The 24,236-nt window shown below is 35.1% G+C and overlaps 1 pseudogene across 1 annotated transcript in view; it reads right to left on the minus strand.

The window, feature by feature from the left end:
* The window catches only part of LOC143245140 (inactive tyrosine-protein kinase transmembrane receptor ROR1-like), a 74,521-nt pseudogene that overhangs the window by 33,649 nt on the left and 16,636 nt on the right, over positions 1–24,236 (minus strand). The window contains exons 2-4 of the transcript XR_013025483.1: positions 7,918–8,032; positions 6,094–6,155; positions 669–981 (exon numbers count right to left, since the gene is read on the minus strand). The product of XR_013025483.1 is annotated as an inactive tyrosine-protein kinase transmembrane receptor ROR1-like (transcript). The remainder of the gene's footprint in view (positions 1–668; positions 982–6,093; positions 6,156–7,917; positions 8,033–24,236) is intronic.

Raw genomic sequence — 24,236 nt, forward strand, 5'->3', positions numbered from 1 at the left:
GATATGTGACAGTAAGACATATTCAAAAGTATAAGTAAGGAAAAACGATGTATCTCCTGCAACTGGAGGTAATATTTCCAATGGACTAATAAAATAACTTCTAAACCTAGTTTCGCTTGTTTTTAAGCCTTAAAGATACTAAATTTTCATTTTCTCGAACATTCCAGTTGACCTTTCGCCCAACTCTTGGGCTACTCTTTAACCAACGAATAGTGGGATTGACTGATCAATTTTAACGCCCCCATGGCTGAAAGGGCTATAAAATTTGGTAGGAAGAGGATTCGAAACCTTAGCCTTCAGACTGCAAGTGAAGTACTCTAACCACCTAGGTCACCAGGTTCTGTTTGTTTTTGTTCTTTTTTTAAGTTCTAGAAGAAGCTATCAACTGTTTTATCTGACATTTTCTACGCTGGAACGACGATATAACAAACGTCTCTGAATTTGGTGGTTATCATCTTATAGACATTAACCAAAATTGACACATACTTATGAGAGTGGTTAAGGGTGTTTACGTAAAAAGAGTAAACAACACATTCACTGGCTACGAGGATAATAATTAAATTTTACACATGTTTACAAGATATCCATAAAAACAAAGCTTCATATTGGGGTATGCCTTCCCATTTTACCACATTTTACTACAATTTCGACAAATAAAAATAACTTACCTGCCTTGACCTTCAGTATTCCTGTTGTTTCGGCAGTATTTTCTCCATTGTTTGCCACACATTTATAGAATGCAGAATCGAGAGGATCAAGTTGTAATAATCTAAGACGAGAACTAACATGACCTTCTCCGTGGTCAAAATTTTTTTATATCCACTCTTTCTTTGTCAACTTCTAACGGGGCTTCATTTTTGTACCATTTTATTTCAGGCCTAGGATGCCCGCGAAAAGCGCACCTCATCCTTACATTTCTACCCGGATCACGGGTAATGTTCACCAGGGGTCGTTCTAACCGAAGAAAATTGGAAACGGACCCTTGTGAAAAAAAAGACTTTTTGTAATTATTGATAAATGTTGTACACACATAAATTAAATTCCTCTACTAAACGACTGAAATGATACAATACACAAAATAAATGTCTTATTATACACACAAAATACCTTTTCTCCGCTGCAAGGTTCAAATCTCTGCTCCCCCAGATGATTTACAGAGCCTCCAGTGTAAAGATAAAATTCCTGCGTTACTTTTACTTTTAAGAAAAGTACTCATAATAAACAAACAAACTAGGACATGAATTTCAAGTTTAATCCCACTAGCTTCTAAGACGAGGGTGTTAACACAGTTTCAAAAATGTTGTCCAGATATATCAAAATTCGATGCATGATTCGATTTCAGTTCCCTGCAAACATCCTCGTAACCTCCCCCTCCCATTGATGACATTTCGCCTCATAATTGAGAGACTAAACCATAAAGATAAGGACACCGCAAGGTCGACTGCTAAGTTTTGTCCTCCTGGCTTCTAGGCTGTTGGAAGAATTTGTGGACAGTCGAGTACATAATGCAAATTAGTATAATATACTAGTAGAGCAATAAGAGTTAGTGCTCCGCTGAGTTTGTCTTTGTTACTAACTAAAAATAATTGAAAACGGTAGATATTTAAAGATAGTTTCACTAAAATTCAATTTCATTCACTCATATAACCAAAGTAGGCTTAAAAAAACAACATCTAAGTGTTTTGTGAAAATTAAGGAAGATAACATTTTTTGCGTATTTCTTATTTGTTTGTTGTTAAGCATAAATATACACAATAGATTATCTGTTCTATGCAGGTATCGTAAACCGACTTTTTGTGTTATAAGCCTTCAGTCGTACTGTTGAGACAGTGAGATGAATGTTAGTACTAAGAGCTGGAAATATTAACTTATTTGTTTATAGATAAGCACAAAGTTACACAATGGGCTATCTGTACCCTGCCCATCAGGGGTGTCGAAATCCGATTTCTAGCATTGTAAGTCCACAGACATACTGCTGGGCCACTGGGAGCAGGAGATATTAGTATATGTAGAGACAGTTGTAGATATATGTTAGTATCGTTCACACCGACTTTAAAAACCAGTCTGCAAATCAGCATGCGAAAAAATGCACATGTTAAGGATGGATTATAATACACTTAAGGACTCTGTAATATGAGACAGAAGTAAATATATTGTATAAAATCAACAAATAGGTGTAAAACAGTGAACAGAACAACGCACAAGACAAAAACACCAAATCAAAGGTCCTTTATTAACATCGAAATAAACATTTAAAATTACACGTCGTTTGTTTGAAAAAGTTACAGACCATGTCTGTTCTGGAGAAAAGTTAAACTATTTAACAAAATATAAAAGCAGATTATCGCACTTCTATTTTCACATTTGTTTGTTTAAGAACGAAAAAAGGTATAAGTTTGCTCTTTATACTGTAAAGTTTGTTACTACACAATAGGTTATCTGTGCTCTGCCCACCATGGGTATCGAAACCCGGTTTTTAGCAGTGTGAGTCCGCAGACACACCGCTCTGCCACTAAGGGGTAGTAATGTAGAAGATATTGTATGTATGAGCCTACAGTAATTGGTTGCTAAAGCAGTTTCTCAGAACCTATCCTGGTCAAACATTTATACAATCTCGAGCTTCATCTTGGCAGTCTCGTGGAAAATAAGTGTTTCAGCTTTAAAAACCACTAACATAAATGCAAGTAATACAGCTTTCCTTCATTTTTGAAAAAAATAAAATAAAATAATGGGAGAGAGTTACTGATTAAGAGCTTTCTTTTCTATTATTTTAATAAAACGGAAAACACTTCCTGTGTGTTTTTGTTTATCATTCTATTTGCTTTATAAGCGCTTTCGAATAATATCAAACGCTGAAATGTTATATTGAAAACTCTTTGTAATCTCCCCCTCCTCAGCCTCTGTATCCTGGTTAAACCACTGTCAGAAAGACGTGCTTTATGTGAAATTATGTGAAAGAGTTCTGTCTGTAGAAATCACACAAAAACCATTGACTTCAGAATGTACTTCACTTATAGATAATTTAATTTATTTTTATTTTTGAAACTGTTTCTTTTATTGGATGGGTTATTTTGAATTATCCAATAAAATGTTAATTACAGTCCACATAATCATAACGAAAGTGTTTTATTTCCTTGAGTACAAGTTCTACAACCTGAACAAGTTACCATAGCTAATGTTTGCTGGTAGGCCTAAGTTCGTAATAGAAACTAATACAACAATTCCGCTCGCAAATTTCTCCCGCACGTACAGAACTTTCTCGTGTCTCTGGTTCGTTCGCCGAAATATTAACAAAGACATTGATTAACAAAATTACCAACTCGGTAATTAATCATATTCTACTCCAAGATAACTGTGCTTTTATATAGGGTTTAATTTTTTGTCACAAACTTTCTGTCCGCTATTTTGGGTGACAATAGATCTCAGCTACACACTAAAATTAAGAGAATTTCATTGATATAACAATAATAGATTTTTCGAGCAGAGGTAACTGGGATAAAGAAAATTATTCTTTCCACTTTCCTAAAGGGAGATAGCCAGATAATTATCACAAATTCGATGAAACAAATATCTACACGTAGATCATCACCAGATCTGTTGTCGTTAATGTTAATGAGATAGCAGTTGTGTCTAAATCATAATTTTTGCTGTGTATTTCAATGCTGGTAAGTTTAAAAACCTTTCTAAATATGAAAAATTGCAAATTTTATTAGTTAATAATGATATAATACAATCATCTTACTCAATATTTACGTCTTTAAAAGTTGTGGTTCAAATGCTGAAAGCTAGTGAAGCGTTATAAACCAATAGGCCTACAATTTGTCATTAAAATCAATACATTGTGATCATTAATTACTGTAGTTGAAGCATCTGGAACCCGACTAGCAATGAGGTAAATCTACACCAATCATACACTTTATAGCCTCATTTTTTCTAGAATATGTGTTTGTGTGTGTGAGAGGGTTACAGTATATATCTTAAATATCACGACATTTCCTGTTTTTATATCTGTTAATAACTCTACATTATGACTTCATTCAATTTTATGAATGATGCACTGGTGAATTTTATCATATAACGACAATTTTGTCAAGTACCTGGCCTTTATTTCCCCGCCTGACGTATATAAATATGATTTTTGCCTGCGATTTTAAATATTTGTTTAGTTCTGTTTGCTTGTAATAAAGGATGGCGCTGTATCATACGTATTAAGACGATTATGACGTCAGTGAGAAGTTCTTTTCTTCTCAAATTATTTCCCTCATGTTCAAGGAAATTACAGACGTTAAATCACGTGCAAATTACGCGACAAAATAATACAAATGTCTATATATATATATATATGTAATCTACAACAATATATCCAGTGTTTGAAACATGTTCATGGATTCAACGTTGGATATTTGTTGAGAGAAATTGGTGGCTAAAGTAAATATAATTTAAATCTCTTACCAATGAACAACGCGTGCTTTCAGTGCAGAACACAAGTGCAAAATAATATATAAAAAAATTCTTTTGTTTGTTTGGAAATTTCGCACAAAGCTACTCGAGGGCTATCTGTGCTAGCCGTCCCTAATTTAGCAGTGTAAGACTAGAGGGAAGGCAGCTAGTCATCACCACCCACCGCCAACTCTTGGGCTACTCTTTACCAACGAATAGTGGGATTGACCGTCACATTATACACCCCCACGGCTGGGAGGGCGAGCATGTTTAGCGCGACGCGGGCGCGAACCCGCGACCCTCAGATTACGAGTCGCACGCCTTACGCGCTAGGCCATGCCGGGCCAAAAAATTCTTTACAAATCGACGAGTGTTTCATTTTGGGCATTCGACAAGATTTGGGTATTACTGACCAAGGAATATTAGAAACTGAATAATAGGTTTGAAATCGGGAGGTTTTAAACAGATAATTAGTAAAATTTCATCAAACTGATGAATTGTGTGTCTGTGTGTGTTTTTCTTATAGCAAAGCCACAAAGGGCTATCTGCTCAGCCCCTGATGAATTGTTTTAAGGTTTTACTTAATGGAACATACTGTATTTTACTGTCAATAGTATGAAGCTAATGGCTTTCATCTACATTTCTTCTACGAGTGTCTCTGTGAAGACACGTTTTTCACAGTGGCGGCGCCAAAGGGGGCTTAAGCCCCCCCCAAATGAGCCAAGCTCCCCTCAGCCCCCCAATATTGTTACCTACATATATTCATAAAATATGGAAAACACAATCGTCGTTGTTGCTTAACAATTAACATCAAAGAGACATAGATTTGTAGAACTCAACGTCTTCATTAAACGGAATTATGTGTCATGCATCCTATAGCAACGTACTGAATGCACTGAAACTCGTGCGCTGTACTGCCGCTCCCTGTGTAATGCCATTCTATCTTAAGCTTTGACGAAGATTAGACAACCACGTTGATTTCAAGTTACAACAGAACAGGCGCATTGTTTTGAAGTAATATTGACTATAAACACAACATGATGAAAGATAGTTAGCCTGATAGTGACCTTACTTCTCCTCAGAGTGTATTAACTTCACATGGGATAATTCGTTTCTGCTATGTAAACTATGTCTTTATGTTATATTTCTTTTGATTTGTAGCTTTACTCTTAATGGTATAACAAATGTTCAATGTAAGCTAATCTTAATTTTCTTTATTACTATGTATTACCTTGGGTAGTATTTAGGTGAGCTTCCTCTTTTACATACATGCATATTTTCATAAACAGATTATTTCAAATTTGTAATAATGAATTATTAATCAGAGTATGAGTTTTCAATGAAAACTGCATTGAAAACGCAGTTCAAAATAGCACACCTTTCTAAAATGTACCTTGGTATTTACATTCTTATAATTTACCATCTATACTTCATATTTATGGCATTTTCTGAAGCCCCTCTACAGTTTACCTCAGCCCCCCCAACGAAAATATCCTGGCGCCGTCACTGGTCTTTCATTTTTATATTTGATTATTTTTATATGGTTGATAAGTTGATACTTTGATCATGACTGTAATAATAAATAAACCTATTTCACACCAGCTGGGAGCAACTTAATATAATTAAATGTATACATTTTAGAAACAGTTTTACCTGTGCTTGAATTTCGTTCTTTTGGTTGAAATGTTAATAAAGTCTCCTCTTCTATCTCCACGCTGAAACAAATATTCCATATTAACAGAATAGTTGAAAACAACCATGGTTATAGTAACATACAAAGAGTACTTGAATACTTGAGTGTTTGCGTTTCAAACCGAAATGAAAAAATAAAGCATCCATTTAAACACATTACATACAGAATGGTGATGACATTTCAAGATGGGCTTAATGTTAATGTTCTCTGTTCTCTAGCAGCATATCATATAATTATTTGGAGATTATGAAGCTACTCATTTGGTGTTTTTGTTTTTTTTTCGTGTAAAGTGTGTGTGCGTGTTTGTAGTTAAGCACAAAAATGCATAGTGGGCTATCTGTGACCTGCCCACCACGAGTATCGAGACCCGTTTTCTAGTGTTATGCGGCCCGGCATGGCTAAATGGTTAGAGCGCTCAACTCGTAATCTGAGGGTTGCGCTTTTGAACTTCGCGCAAAGCTACATGAGGGTTATCTGCGCTAGCCGTTCTTAATTTATCACTAAAAGACTATAGGCAGCTAGTCATCACCACCCACCACCAACTCCCAACTCTTGGGCTACTCTTTTACCAATGAATAGTGGGATTGACCGTCACATAATAACGTTCCCACAGTTGAAATGGCAAGCATGGTTAGTGTGACAGGGATTCGAACTCGCGACTCTCAGATAGCCTTGAAGATAAATTTACGCCAGTGTATCCGAACAAACCATTAATTGAATAATTAGAATATCTTATATAAATATACACGTAAAGTCTGTTGAAAAATTCCCTTGGATATTAAAATTCTAAATCCAAATACAGATGAAATAAAATATTTTACATGGATTCGGTCAGTTCCTTTCAGTATCAGTTAAAATTGAACGTAACTTACTAGCAAGCTTGCATTGTAAACCTGAAAGTTTCAAATTCACATCTCGTTGCCGCAAATAAGGGTTCCGCACTTCATGGGACCGTGGGGGTGCCATAAGAGTGATGGCTAAATCCCACTGCTTGTGCAGGTAATAGTAAACCAAGAGTTCACAGTGAGTGGTACTTTCCTATAGTCTATCAGTTTAAATTTAAGGACGGCTAACGAAGATAGACTTCTTTGGACTTAGTATAAAAAGTCTGAAACAAATGTAATGATATATTGAATGGTAGTGAAAAATCAATTGTAGACTCCAATTTCTTTTAAGGCACTCAACTCGTAATCTGAGGGTCGCTGGTTCGATTCCCCGTCACACCAAACATGCTCGCCCTTTTAGCCGCGGGGGCGTTATAATGTTACAGTCAATCCCACTATTCGTTGGTAAAAGAGTAGCCAAAGAGTTGGCGGTGGGTGGTGATGACTAGTTCCCTTCCTTCACTCTAGTTTTACACTGCTAAATTAGGGACGGCTAGCGCAAATAGCCCTCGTGTAGCTTTGCGCGAAATTCAAACCAAACCAAACCAAACCAATTGCTTTTATCGTGAATGAAAATGTATATTTGTTCTCGTTAAAAATTTCTCCAAATTGTACTAGTAAAATATAACGTTTCTGTCTAGCCTGTCTTCCATATCGAGGTTATATTTATTTATTTACTTTCTTAACACTAATATTGTTTAACAGTTGAACAACATGGAAATGATATACTGACTTCAGTAATTTGTCAAAAGAAATTCCTAAACGATTCATAGTTTCTGAATGATTAATGTAGGTTATTTTATTTATGGCTTTAAAAAAGAGAAAATAACATTTAGCAACACGTAATAATTACATTTGTCCGAATTCTCCGAAAATAAAACAAAGATTGTTATAACTTACTTGTCTCTCCAATCTTCGTCTGCCAAATCCTCTACGAATCCAGCGCCCTCTACGTTACTCAAAGTTTTGGATATCCAAGTATCAGCTGACCGGGACATGTGTTTCTGACGAATAACTGAAAAAAAAAAAAATTGATATAGTTTATAATAATAATAAAAGTGTTAACTGGTTGCATTTTAAACTGTATAGTGCATGTTAACTACTTAATAAAATAAACGAGCATCTATATTTGCAAAATGAGAAACTGTTCTACAGGGTGTTCGGAAAGTCACTGTGCACTTATTTATTAACAAGCATGTTTCAATATAGAATACAGGAGGTAACCATGAATGACAATTATAAACAGTGTTGAAAGTGACCCCCGTTGGCATCAATACAGACCTGGATCTTTCTTATTTTGTTTCTAAACACCGCTATCAGTTGCTGACTTAAAATAGACTGAATAAAATATGATTACAAAACTGCACAGTGTCTTTCCGAACACCCTGTACAACGAATAACATGTTAACCCTTTGTCTTTCATGATGGAAATGTTGAGAGACTAAAACATTTCTTTAATGGTACTATTATCTAATAAGCAGCACCTAATTTAGTTTTGTCGTTCCATGGTCATTTGCAAAATTAGCGAATATGTCTTTGCCTTTCGTCTAGGAAATGTGAAGCAGATCTTTGAATGTACCTTCTCCTTTGTTGATATTTTAATAGCTACAAACTTACAAACCGTCATTACGTGATACTGATAATATCTCAAGCTTGCACAAACTGGTTTTGTCCCTCAATGGTGAGTTTACAAACTTACAACATTAAAATCCGGGATTCGTTTTTTCGCGGTGGACAGAACTTAGATGGCCTATTGTTTAATCTCGTGCTAAAACAAAATAACAATCACTTTGTTAAGTACTACTAGGTATTTTATAGAGGAGGGATTTTAAAACTTGGACTCTGCACTACCTACGATAAATACAAGATTAAGAAATGCCTTATTACGCATTGTTTTGTTATTGGGTATTTGCAGAGTTGGGGATTTAAAAAGACGACGAAGCGCTTTATAGAGAATTGTTGTATATGTTCACATTTGCAATTATGTGCTCATAGAGAGTTATGTTCTTCAATATATTATATTGAATATATATATATATGTACATTGTTCTTTCTATATTTTTGCAGCGTTTCTTCTTTTTACGAATCAAATGTCTGTCAATTAGCAGCATTCCCCCTCTCTCTCTGTGAATCAAATGTCCTACAGTTACCATTGTTTCTTTTATCCATAAAACAAATGTCAGTCAATTAACAATGTTTCGTCTACCTACGAAAGAAATATACGTCAGTTTGAATTGTTTCTTTTATCTACTATAACGGATTTACCATTATATGTTTATTTTAATATCTACATTTGTTTCAGATAGTTTTCGTTTTTCATGTAACGTATATTATTGAATGTGTATTGCAAAAGTCCCGTCTGTTCTCGAAATCTGTGGCAGATTCTTGAGAGTAAGAATTAACAATATTTCTTTTACGAAAATGCACCAGCGTTTTCGAACATTGTTGAAACTTCGAGAAACTTGCGTAATTCATATAAAAGCATTTAGCCGAGAGACAGATTATTATTCGCCAGCTACAGTTAGTGTAATATAAACCTCGGAAGTTATAATTGTGATTAACGCTTATTAATCGAGAAAACTATAGAATTTCACCAGGATCGATATATATTGTGAACATTACAAATCGTTCAAATTCAGTGAATTAGCTTTGGACGTTAATATTTCTACGAGGACATTAAATATCTCTTTCCGCAAAAAGTCAGCAGTGTGGGGCCAATCAAACTAGCTCGCTTAAGCGAGGTGTGACAATATCAACTCAGAATTAATTTGCTCGTTGTGGACCTGGATTGTCGATAAAATATTCAGTTCTAAACCAGATATAAGAAACAGTATTGTTTGTAAGTTCGTAAAACTCTTGTATATAAACCATCATTTGTAATAACCGTTATCATAAACTGTACTGTTTTTGCTTGTATATTACAATATATTTGTGTTAAAAAAAAAGAAAATTGTGCGTATCAAAATTAGTAATTTTACAGCAATTCATTACTTGTGAGTGTCGATTAATATAATTATTACATTTCATGATATTTAGTCTTTTTGCTTCAACTAGAGTTCATTAATTCGTCACGCTACTTTAAAAAATATTCTACTGAATTACATTTTAAATAACCAGTATAATTTGGTTTCTATGAACACCATTTTGGTCTCACATATCTTTTTTTAACAACCTTAATATGCATACTTTTCATTTGTACATTGCAGTTCTGGGGTCCTAGTGTTCGAATAAATAATGGATCCTCCTGAGAAAGTTGCACTACCATTTTTATAATCCTTCATACGGACCAGTTAAACTGTTTGCCAATTGGTTTGTTATGAATTTCGTGCAAAGCTACACGAGGATTATCTGCGCTGGCCGTCCCTAATTTATCAGTGAAAGACTAGAGGGAAGGCAGGTAGTCACCCTCACCCTCCACCAACTCTTGGGTTATTTCTTTACCAACAAATGGTGGGATTGACCGTCACACTATGACGCCTTCACGATTGAAAGAGCAAGCATGCTTTGTTGGACAGGGATTCGAACCTACAACCCTCAGATAGCAAGCCGAGCGTCCTAATTGCGTGGTCATGTAGGGTATATGTTTTTAAGTTAGCAGTGTTTCTGTTATCCACGTATAAAATCGTCGATTTTAAAATGTAAGAGAAGAATAATTTTATAACATCTACTTACCCAGCCCTTCCTACCGTCGACGTCAGCTTATATGTGTGACACTTTTTGTAACATACATGACTCAGATACAGTTGAGCTAAGTTCTTATGATATAGTTTAAAATTCAGATCAATTAATAGTGTTATGTAAATCCTATAAAGCAGCTTGTAGTATCATATATTGTTTTGTAAAATATTTTTATAAATATAATATTAGTGTCTTCGCAGCGTGCAGATGGATCTTCACCCAGGTTGGTATAAATATTCGTTAAGTCCATGTGGGAATAAATACAAATTTTTAGTTTTGAATTTTGCATATTTTATTACTACTTCACTCTCTGTTGGTGGATCGTCATCAAATTAAGCCTGAACGTTTCTTTGATTCACGTGGAGATTACGTGCAAAACTCACGATTTCACATTTTGTGTTTTGAGGTTTTATGGACGTGTTTTAAAATTACACATAAGGGAAGCAACTTTTCATGTTCTAAGGTAACCATTTACTAATGATGAATTTTCATAGCTTCCGTCCAGGGTACTTTTGATATTTTCAAATACATTACTCGGACTGCAAAATTGTAAACTTCTTCTCCGACTATATTTTCGGCAGCCTGCACTCCAACGTTGAAAATTCCAAATATTTTTTAGTTCAAGTAACTTACTTGAAAATATCAAAAGTACCCATTCTCTGGAGGGAAGTTATGGAAATTCATGATTAATAAATGGTTATCTTAGAACGTGAAAAGTAAGTGGTAAAAGACGCAAAAATTACAAAACGCCAAATTGAAAACCTTTATGTAACCCCGCATAGTCCTAATAATTATTGATAAGGAGGTTCATTAGAGCCATGCGAGGGTACATACAAATTTTCAGTTTTTGTGTTTCGTAATGTTTTTTTTTTTTACCACTATCTCACCTCCTGTGAGTGGATCTTAATCAAATGTGGTATGATCCCTCAATAGGACAGCGGTAAGGCTACAAATTTACAATGCTAAAGTCAGGTGTTCAATTTATATTCGGTGCGCACAACAGATAGTCTGGTGTGTTTTTCTTTTAGCATGGTATGAAGGTTCGTTGTATCTCTCTATAAACCCAATGAATCTCCATAACAAGTTTGGTGAAGATCCATCTAGAGGGAGAGAAAAAAACGCGAAAACGTAAGAGTAAAAAACGCAAAAACCTCCATTAAAACTGCAAAATGCAAAACCGGAAAATGGATCCAACAAATCGTCATATCAAATTTGGTGAAGATCCATTAAAAGGGGCGAAGAAGTGAAATAAAATGCCTATATAAACCTAAACATTGGTATTTCTATATGGCTCAATGGATCCATGTGGAAATATATATATATATATCTACATGGATCCATTGAGCCTCCATGTCAAATTTGGTGAGGTAGTAGTAAAAACATCCATAGAACCGTAAAAGGCAAAACAGAAGATTTCTATGTACCCCACATGGAGCCTCCATACCAATTTTGATGAAAATCCATCCTTACACTGCGAAATAGTTAAATGGAGATACAACAAGCAGTACTATTATACTTATATAGATTACAATATAAAAAGTTGTTTAGAATAACTTTAAATCGATCTAGAACCAATTCTCATATATATGGCTATACTTAGGAATAAAATCTGTAAAAATTAATGCCCCCCACAAAATAATCATAACAAAATCAGTATTCGCGAGTTTAAGATAATGTCTTTATTCTAGGTCCGGCATGGCCAAGCCTGTTAAGGCGTGCGACTCGTAATCTGAGGGTCGCGGGTTCGCATCTCCGTCGCGCCAAACATACTCGCCCTCCCAGCCGTGGGGGTGTTATAATTGTACGGTCAAGCCCACTATTCGTTGGTAAAAGAGTAGCCTAAGAGTTGGTGGTGGGTGGTAATGACTAGCTGCCTTCCCTCTAGTCTTACACTGCTAAATTAGGGACGGCTAGCGCAGATAGCCCTCGAGTAGCTTTGTGCGAAATTCAAAAACAAACAAGTCTTTAATTTTTTAAGAATTCATTGTCTAAAGTATTCATTACCTAGTTGTAATTATATTGTTCGTTTATAAATATCTTAAAAGCTAGTATATTTTTTGCACTTGAGGAAACACAAGACAACGTGAGGCTGATGACTAATTACCAAGACTGCTGACAGTTTTCCTGCTTATTGTGGGTTTTTTTTTTTCACTAATTGCTGCACGTGACATTACGTTCTTTTATTACTATAAAGCTGATTACTTCGATGTTTCAAAATACTGTATCGTTTGAGTGTATTATACGACTGAAATGTAATCTGTATGAAAGCACTCTGGGTGTAACTTCCTCCCATTCCCCTGTTCTCGTGTTTAAAGTCGCCATATTTATTTCAAGAACGCGTAAGAGAACAAGATAAGAGTAAAATGACGTTACAATAGGATTATGAGAGGGGAGAGGTAACTAAATCAAGATTTTTTTTTTATCGGCCAATATTAGTTAAACCTATCTCATCATTTCAGCTGCATTTAATCTGCTGTAAGTGATGCGGATGTAGCCAATCGTTCATCAGATCCGCGGAGTTTGTAACATGCAAAATCTTAACTTAAATGAAACACTATTTATAAGAGTAATTTATGAGACATCACGTCTTGAAGTGTATAACGCCTGAAATAATGGCCAGTGATTGACTTATTCTGAAACTTCGCCATGTAACACTACTATACCCAATATAATTATTGTTGACCACTGATTGGCTGGTAGTTAAACTTTATGATCTTGTTACACGACTATCTGTTACGATCAGCGAATAACTATTGATTGTTTGATAGAAAACTTCGTCACATAACTTCTTGTTAGCGAAATATCTTTATATGATCGACACTAGTCGTTTTTTTGATTGATTCTTAAACTTTATCCGATGTTATTGACCGCTAAGGGTGGGGTGAGGGGGTTAGAAACCCCAAGTTAGCGTAAGTTTAGAGCAGAGTCACGTTATATACTAATAAAAAATCAATATATCTTCTCTGTTTTCTAGTGTTTCTAGTGTTATAAGTCTTCAGACGTAACGTTGAGCTACTAGGGGACTCTTGTGTCGCTTTATTAAATTATTTTTCCTGATTGGTCAGATGCACATTTATCGCCTTAAAAACAAATAACTTAATTGTAACATGAGATTTTAATGTAGATCTACAATTTCAAAAGACGATTCATGGAAATCATAACTAGCACCCAAAACATGTAATAACACACTTATATGGGATAAAAATTAAACGAAAACAGGTGTGGTACATATTTCTTATGAGGGGCAAAATGACCAAAACAATAACTTAATTTTAGGTTTGTCTACCTTGGAATTATAATGCGATAAGTTCATAAAAATCACATCCACTTACCAACTGTTTTAAATCATGTATATAGGAGCATTTCACAAAATCAGTTCATGGAGATCATATCTCCTTAAGAAATGTTTCAAATCTTGGATTTAAGAAAGAAGCAAAGACGTTTGTTTGTTTGTTTTTTTTAAATAGCCTATAACATGGGAAAGGGAAACAAAAAATATATATCTCGAAATTTATTTACCTGAAACTCTCCTACACTTCTCTAACCACATAAAAATTGAAGTCATGCTTTATATAATAAATGCCATTTCAATATATATGTACATATACAATTATATAACTTGTTATTTTAACTCAAAAACAAGCCGAAACAAAATTTATCTAATTGTATAATTACTCAGAGATTTGGATTTGTTGTTTTTAACGCAGTCCTTCCTTGTGATTTTACTTATTTAATTTCATTAAAATGTAATTATTTTCACTAATATATACAATGATGTGCACCCATATATATTTAAATATTTTAAATGTTTTCTGAAAACATCCGAGTTTAAATATTATATGATATACATACTGGCTTGTTTTTGTTTATAACAAATTACCATTAGTTAGAGGTTTGGATTTGATGTTTTTAATACAGTTCTTCCTTTTGATTTTGTTTTATTTTACTTAACTATCCAGTATTAACATTCTCTTTATAGATATATCACTATGGTACTAAAGTATTCAATTTAATCGGTTTACCTGGCCTTATTTTTTATAAGTAAATTCATCCCCACAAAAGAAAGACGTGTAGTCCTGTTGCAAAGATACACATTAAAAAAGTCTTTGACACGAACAACTGGTCCAACATATTTATAGAGCTGACAGACTTTATTATGTATCATTGCTGTATACCCACGGGATTTCAGACCTTCACGTAAGTGTAGGAGTTAGATTGTGCATGTATCCAGTACTGGAATTGCTGGGGCAGGGGACGGGGGGAGATGCCATTCTCATTATTTAAAATATATGTGAATTTCATACCCACAGGTGATGGTTGTGAGTGTGAGTCTTCACTGTCTGACTAATCTCGATGGAGGCATGTACTGAACGCTTCTAGTGTCAGATATGATTTTCATCACCAAATTAAACTTCACCAATTTTAGCTGATGAGGAATACATGGGGAACTTTAGCAGTAATAGGTATCATCAATAATGTTGGTGGTAGCTTTGCTTACATTTGTTTGTGTGCGTGTGTCAACCTGCAATCAACAGAGATCTGAGCCTAAAAGCACTTTGGTGCATCAATAGTTCAGAACAAAAAAGTGTTTAACGCCGATGGTATAAAAACTACATCAACAATTTGAGAGTTATATTGAAAGATTGACTCACGTCATAATGGTTTGTTGACTACACTACATAATTTCATAAATAAAATTATAGTTTTTTATCCAAGTTGTTTCTTTGTAATTAAGTTAAAATAAGCATAATGGGCTGTCCGTGCTCTACCCATCATGGGTATCAGAATCCTGTTTTAGCGTTTTAAATCTACAGATTTACCACTGTGCCGAGTTTTTATCCAGATGTAACTGATTTAGGAAAAGGAGCCCGGAAAGGCCAAGCGTGTTAGTGCGTGCGTCTAGTAATCTGAGGGTCGCGGGTTCGCATCCCCGTCGCGCCAAACATGCTCGCCCTTTCAGCCGTGGGGGCGTTATAATGTGACAGTCAATCCCACTATTCGTTGGTAAAAGAGTAACCCAGGAGTTGGCGGTGGGTGGTGATAACTAGCTGCCTTCCCTCTAGTCTTACACTGCTAAATTAGGGACGACTAGCACAGATAGCCCTCGAGTAGCTTTGTGCGAAATTAAAACAAACAAACAAACAAAAAAACAAACTTAGGAAAAGGTGCTACGAAAAATAGTTGTTTAAAGTTTGTTTGTTTTTCCTTATTAACATTTAGAAAAATATCTTTCATTTTTTAATATTATTCAAATAATGGGCGTGGCCTAGTGATTAGAGTGTCAGATTGTGAACCCAAGAGTTACTGGTTCGTTTCCCGTGTTTGTAAAATCGCACTGCGCCGTTTATGGCCGTGGGTGTGTTATAATAGTAATGTTCAAATTTCATTACTCGATTAAAATAACCCACAGATGATGGTGAACGCTGATGATTATCTGCCTTTCCTCTAGTTTATCGATTCATAACTTAGGGTTGTTAGCCCAGTGAGCACTTGTGTACTTTTACATACTTAAGCTAAAAAGTAAATACAAACTTTAGTACTCTGCTCTGTATAACTTTCCTTAAACTCTAAGACTTGGTTCAAATTTTGTTGTTTTTCTGTACACAGTGTTAATAATATGTTACTTCACCAACCCTCAGTGGCACAGCGGTATGTCTGCGAACTCGCCCTGCTATAAACTGCGTTTCGATACCTGTGGTGGGCAGAGCACATATAGCTTAATAAACCAACGAAATAACAAACAAAGTTTATTTCAACACAGAAAATTAATTGTTAAAATAGAAACTCTGTTGTTCTTCCGCACATAATGTTAACAATATTTTTAACAAAAAATTAACTGTTAAAAGCAAGAGTTGAACATAATTCAACTTGTTGCGTGCTCTTAAGATGGTTTATAATTAAAACTCTAACATTGTGCTAAATTAATTTTGATACAATATACTATTGAACCAGTGCGTCAATGGCCACATTCACAGGTTTCATCATCAAATTTGACACAGACTTATATCAGAACATGTAATTAAATTGGCCTACTAATTACCGTTTGTAACTTCGATAAACAACTCACATTTGCATTATAGCGGCAAAGATTATTAAAATGAAGTGTACAACAAAACTATATGAACCACTTTTTTACCCATTTTCAGCTTATTAATCATTGCATATATAATGCAAATTTAATTTATTTATCCAAGTTACAAATGGTAATTAGTAGGCCTACTTATTTACGTGCCCTAATGTACGTCAGTGCCAAATTTGGGGTCTGCTTTTAGGAAATCCCTGTAAAACTGTTTTCGCGAAATACCCGGATTTCCTAAGGGGGTTAAGAGAATATTTTTTTCTTTGTGCTAACCTTGGGACCGAGATGTTTCCTTTGATACCGTTTAGAAGTCTGTGCGAAAATCTGAAATTAGAATTTTCTACCACAAAGAAATCTTATACGAGCGTTGGCTAAACGACTGGGAAAGAAATACATAATGCTCGGGCACAGCCGTCCGAAGATCAGCCCCCAGCCTCGTTTGGCCAAACAACATGATATAAAGTAACAATTACAAACTTTCAGAAAGGTTGGAATGATACGTATCCTAAACCTTATAAGCCCTTACCTTCTGGCAGTTTCCTTTGGACTACCCTTGTCAAACCGATTAGGGTAATTTGACTGTCACGCCCATAACACAATAGTGCAGAGCATCAAATTTATTTACTTTTGTTAAAAAGGGACTTGAATCATGAATCTTTGCCAGGTGGCAGTGCTCAGCTCACTGAAAGGGTGGAATTGGTTAGTGTTTAACAGATATTTCGCAAAAGATTTGTCCATTCAATAATGATGGGATTAATGTTGTAAAATCTTCTTGAGAGTGTCTAATACGTGTCAATTTTTCACAGTACTGCGGTAGTTATTGGTAAAATTATTTTATTAAAAGACCTTAGAATAACCTTTACTTTTAAGTTCTTATACAGCTCTTGAACTATCAAAAATTTCGCCCACTCTTATTTCAGGGCTAAGTCTCAGGGCTTAAAACGTTAAATATTGGGTTTTGATATCTGTGGTTGGCAGAACACATAGAGTCCATAGTGTAGCTTTTGTGCTTTACAGCAACAACAAAAACAACTCAAAACAACACCGGCTGCAAGCAAAGTCACGTCTTTTTCTAGTCTTATAGTTTTACATTGCGAGATTTTATTCTGGCAATAGATTTAAAATGCAAACAATGAGCACAGTCAAATAAATCAATTGAAAGGGTTTAGCCTCCTGAGTCCAAAACTGTAATTAGATCTCAGATCGGGCAAGAAATGACAAAGGTATGAAATAAAAAGGAAAACAAAACAAATAAATCAGAGCCGTTCTATTAGCCGCTTTGCCGCGGCTAAAAATCTTCTAAAAATTAATTTTTCCCTGCTACCATCATATTAGTTTGTTTTTTTTACTAAATTATTTTTAAATATACTTTATAATATATGTGATCTTGTTTTTTTAAAAAAAGTATTGAATTAACGTTTTTCGACCTTGAGTGCGAAACATTATGTTTTTTTATGTTTTTAGTTTGAAGGTTTGACTAATGATGTGAAACACGTGTTACTTTTCAATAGTCAGTAAATTACAAGATTTGTGACAGTTTTAAACAATAAACATTAGAAGCTTTTGTACTTAGTTTTGAACTTGGTTTAGAAGGAATCTTGCACATCATATAGACTTTTGTGCTTTTCAGCAGTACTTATGTTAGTATAATATACACTTTTAATAACACCTATAAGGTAAATTAAAAACTTGGAAATCTGAATCAGGAATAATTTGATTGTTTTATGTTTGTTTAGAATTAAGCACAAAGCTACTCAATGGGCTATTTGTGCTCTGCTCACCACGGGTATCAAAACCCGGTTTTTAGTGTGTAAGTCCGCAGACTGTGCCACTAGGGGGTAATATCGTATTCAAAATAATAATATGAAAAAGTACTACTAAGTCGGTTGAAATTATACATGTTAGTCAGCGGTACAATTGAACATGCGTCCAGTAACTCGACGTGGAATTTTCCATTTTTATTTTTCAACAGAACGATTATTATTGATCGTCAACACATTTCCAATAATTGAATTTGGAATCACCTACAATCGCCGTTCAACTAGAGGAGCCACACTTACTGGGTGTAAGTTTAACACCTTGAGAAGTTGCTGTCTCAGTTTTGTTTTTAACGTTCTAATTTCTGATTTGGGGCATTTGTTTTGAGGTCGAAGCTGAGGGCACATCTCGCACAGGAGGCACTCCTTGTTATGAAACGATATATTACCTGCTGTGTCAACCCTCTTTACATTTTTAAATGTTCGTCTGCATCTTTCGACTGCCCATTGGACAGATACAAATTACGTATGTCAATCTGTATATAAAGGTTGATGATTCCAATTAAGTCAGCGATTCCCGCGGGTTTACATATCTGTTTTTCCAGGAACACCCATTCGATGCTGCAGTTACCGCAGGCCACCCCTAGATATGCATATATAACGTAACCCTAACTAAGATTTGAGCGCTAAGGTAATAAAACTTATCATAGAGAGAACTGAAAATATACTGTAACATAGATGTCGCTGTTGCGTACTGAGCCAGGGTAAGCAGGTAGCCTCCACAACAGATGTTTTTGTGTGCGCTAATTAACATTTTTGATACTTTGTTTAAACCTATTTTTATGTTTGTTATTCGTTTTAAGCTAATTTAATGTAACGTACGTCACTGAAGACAGGTTACAGTTCAGAAATGACGATTAGTTAATACTGCCAGCGCTCATGTACAAGAATTTATCAGTATGAGGCTGTTTGCTACGTCACTCTAATGTAAACGTCACGATTCTGTGCTTACTCTAAGCCAATCATTTCGACCGCTTCACAGTAATACAAATTCACCATAATTCGAACTATTATAACATGTACAAACATGACATGCTGTAGACGATTCGTACACGACAAACCGTGTACGATTTTTTTCTTTTGTATTAGAGGTTTTACACAAGGTCACACAAAGACATATCTTCGTGTTGTCGTCTCTAGTTTTCAACAGGTAGATAGAGGGATGGTGCAGGTAAGTTGTACCTGCCGCCAACTATTCGGTTACTCTAACGGCTTCAAGGTGAGAAAAGCAGTTGTTTTTTTTTCAGTAATGTGAAAAAAAGCCAAGAACTCACGGATTCACTGTCCCTTTCGGATATATACTTTGATAAAACTTCAATTGAATCGAACCACGTGTTGGCAAACAACGTAGTCATCCATAACTACTCGTTAGAAAAGAAATAAATCTATAATTGATACTTGAAACCGTCGATACTTATGAAACACCGTAACTACAGAAATGAGAAAAACAAGACAACTGTAGGTATTGATGTATTGATGTATTTGTGAACCGTACAACTGTCTTTTTTTTCCCCTCAATTTTGTAATAAATAAATATGTTTAAGTGATCTCTCCATTCTAGTGGTAACGGTAAATCTGAGGGCTTATAACACCAAAATTGGGTTTCGATACCCGCTATGAGTAGAGCAAATAGTTTCTTGTGTAACAGTAAATAAAAAAAAAGACTTTAGTGAAGGACAATTAATTAATTATTCACCGCCTTTCAACCTAACAAATATGGTGTAAAGTCGAAACTAAGAAGTTTCTATCTTATCGTTTGGATTGTTCGTGGGTTATTTGGAAGCGTAAACACACAACACTGTAACTAAGCACATACCTACAAGTCCCCCGCTGATACAGCGGTAAGTCTATGGATTTACAACGCTAAAATCAGGGTTCGATTCCCCTCGGTAGACTTAGCAGATAGCCCGATGTGGCTTTGCTATAAGAAAACACACACACATGTCTACAAGCACGTGTAGCAATGTTTGTTTCTGTTGAAAACAAGTTAATCTGCTTCAACGATAATACAGCTTAGCTTCTTCTGGTGTTTACAAAAAATAAAACCTTTATATTTTTATCGTTATTTTTACCAATATATAGCCATATTAGAGAATGTGGCAACACACAAGTTAAAAGTCTTGCGCCAATGGTGAATCATTTCACAAACGTATCATGTATACTGGCCAATGGTGAATCATTTCACAAACGTATCATGTATACTGGCCAATGGTGAATCATTTCACAAACGTATCATGTATACTGGCCAATGGTGAATCATTTCACAAACGTATCATGTATACTGGCCAATGGTGAATCATTTCACAAACGTATCATGTATACTGGCCAATGGTGAATCATTTCACAAACGTATCATGTATACTGATTATATAATTACCAATCCTTCTACACACCAACCAGTCATTTTTGTTCATCTTTTGAATTTCGCGCAAAGCTACACGAGGGATATCTGCGTTAACCATCCCTAATTTAGCAGTGTAACACTAGAGAAAAGGCAGCTCACCGCCAAATTTTACCAATGGATAGAAGGATCGACCGTCACATTATAAAGACCCCACGGCTGGGAGGGCGCGCATGTTCGGTGTGACAGGAATCGAATCTGTAATCTAAGGATGAATAACTAGACATGCCAAATACGTTTTCATCTTCACTATAATAATAACTACCATTATTGCCCAGAAACGCTCTGTGCACTTCGGCTGATATTTGTGAGTAACTTAAACGTATAATCTAGTTACACTTATAGCACATACTACAACTAAGCAAGTAAAGGCTACTTCTCAATAGTATTGACTCAATACTATAAATATAAAAATGTTTTTCAGCTCAGATGCGTTTATTACTAACAAAATAACAGAGTTAATAAGGTGTATTTAGCATCTGATATAAAAAAAAATCAGTTTCTTAGGCCAAAAGATTTAAAACAAACATAAATAGGTAATTTATTTAATGTCTATGTTTACATACTTATCAACCATCTAATTAGCTACAAAAAAAAAAAACGGAATGCTTTATTTTACGAAACTTTTATGGACTCTTCGAAAATGTTCACAAAAAAATTACATATATTACAGAAGAAACTATTTTAAAGTGCATTCTGCGATCATACAAAAACTAGTAGGCCTCATTTGCTGAGAAATACTACAAATTGAAGCTGTTGTACAGCCGGACGAGGCTCGTTAGCCTCAGACACCCACGTTACGGAAATGTCTTGATGAACAAATGAAGCTGAGAGCGCGGATCTTGGCCCTCTGCCCAGTACAGTTTGCAAACGTGAATTCTGCAGGAGAAACAAAAATTAATGAGCCGTACTTTGATCGCTCAAATTAAGTAACTTTTTTTACTAATTGGGATGAAAGTTCCAAAGTTGGTCTCTTTTTATTCTTTTTCTTTTCGTCTAATTAAAACAAAACGACTGTTTGACTCAATTAACCTGAGGGTAAGTTTCATATTAATATGTCACTTCGAGGTATGTATGTACAAATACATTAGGGACATTTTACTCCTGAAGTATATTTTTACATATATGTATATGTAGAGTTGGCCCTTAACTAAATAACGTATATTTTTTCTGTTAATCTGTGGACATTACATGTTATCTTTAGAAGTGGAAGTGAACTTTTATAAGAAGGAAATGTTGTTCTGGAATTCTAGGTTTAGAGTTCGTTCCTCATATGTTTGCTATTCCAGTCTTAAAGTAACTGAAATATAACATTAGGAAAGAGTATCCTAACAAGCAACTCAGTTGAAGTGGGGAGGGGACAAAAAAAAACGAAAACAGTTTCGACGAGGACTGACTGCACTTGGTTGGACTGGCGACTCGCTGAAGTTTTAGCCAAACTTGTACCCACCCAAAAGTTGGCTGCATATGTCAGACATGATTTATTGGTACTGGTAACCCCCTCGAACACTTTGTTCCTTCCTGTGCTGATGGCTAGGCACGTGTAAGAATAACTTGCTCTCGTGCTTTCGTCTTCTCGAAGTATTTCTGTGGCGACACTGGAAGCTGGACGTAGCCACGGAACTTAGACGATTTACAACCGTTGTAAATATGTTCTCTCATTTCCACTAGAAAATACATTCGTTTGTTTTTTTCCGAACTAAAAATTCACAATTTTTCGACGTGTTTGTGGGTGGAGGGTTGTATTCTGTGTTTAGGCTACATTAAGTGTTGCCAGGAAACGGGTAATAAGTTTGTTGTGAAATTATAACGTAATTGTTTCACACTGGGAAGTGTGAAATAAACAACGATAAACAAAGAAACAGATGCGAATTTTTCTACAAAACTAAGGTTTTTCGTAATTCTTCTACAGAAGTTTGGAAAGAATAGATTCACTGTTTGTCATCCGAACCAGTTTTCTCAACAGTTTTTCTTTCTCTTTTAAACAATATTTATGTTTATGACCTGTAATTCTGACCGATATAAAACACCCAATTTCGCTTGTAAATCTAACTCTTGCTACATGTTATTTGACAAAAATTGGAAACAGAAAGAAGCAGTTTAAAAACCTCCTGGTTGATTTTGACCATTTAAGATCAAGAAACACCAGTTTTGGTTTTGGTTTTATTTAACGAACGTTTCTGAAAAAAACTGTAAAGCGAAACGTTGAATGTCTAATTAAATAAAAACAACATTTTAGTATTATAAGATCGTTTATTTCTAGTATTAATGTGTATTATATACACTATCATGTACTAAAGAAATAAAATAATGAGTGAACTGAGCATTATGTCACTGCTCAGTTGACTCATTATTTTATATATATTGCTATTTCAGCAATATATTAAAGCAATCTAAATTGTATATCACCTGAGTAACACTTGTGTTAAATCAGACCCAAAGTTTTCAAGTCCTTGATTCCATATACTACAAGAGGCCCAGAACGGCCAGGTAAGTTAAGGCGTTCGACTCGTAATCCGAGAGTCGCGGGTTCGAATCCCGATCGTACCAAACGTGCTCGCCCTTTCAGCCGTGGGGGCGTTATAATGTGACGGTCTGGTGATGACTAGCTGTCTTCCCTCTAGTCTTGCACTGCTAAATTATGGACGGCTAGCGCAGATGGCTCTCGAGTAGCTTTGCGCGAAATTCAAAAACAAACCATATACTACATAAATACTCATGTGAACAATCATGTCAACTACCTAGATATTACTGCTAGAGCGTAGGCAAAATTTATTTAAAATGTAAGGCTACATTTGGTTAAGTAACTAATCATAAGTCTATTTCAAACATTCAGAACCTTAAAATGTCTATGGAATTGCATTTAAGCATTTCAAAATAAAAATACGCGATTAGGCTAAGAAGCATTACCAATAAATAAATTAATCGTACTGTTTTTGCCATAAGAATAACATAGTCAATACATTTATATTAAAGTTAAAATAATGATTAAAACCGTGTAAGCATATAACTGGATGTATGTACGATTACGTCCAACTCGTTTTGTGTAGATGTGTGATTTTCTAGTGTTTATTACTTTACGAATCTAAACGTCGATTTTCTTTTTTAATTGTTAGTGACAGAAGTGTCGGTCAAGCATGGCCGTTTGTTTAGGGTGATTGGCTCTAAATCTGAGGGTTGCGTATTCGAATCCCTGTCACAAACAAAAGTGTCTTAAAGGAGCTCATATGTCTCTACAAATGCG

This window comes from Tachypleus tridentatus, chromosome 2 (genome assembly GCF_004210375.1).
Source record: "Tachypleus tridentatus isolate NWPU-2018 chromosome 2, ASM421037v1, whole genome shotgun sequence".
Classification (NCBI taxonomy): domain Eukaryota; kingdom Metazoa; phylum Arthropoda; class Merostomata; order Xiphosura; family Limulidae; genus Tachypleus; species Tachypleus tridentatus.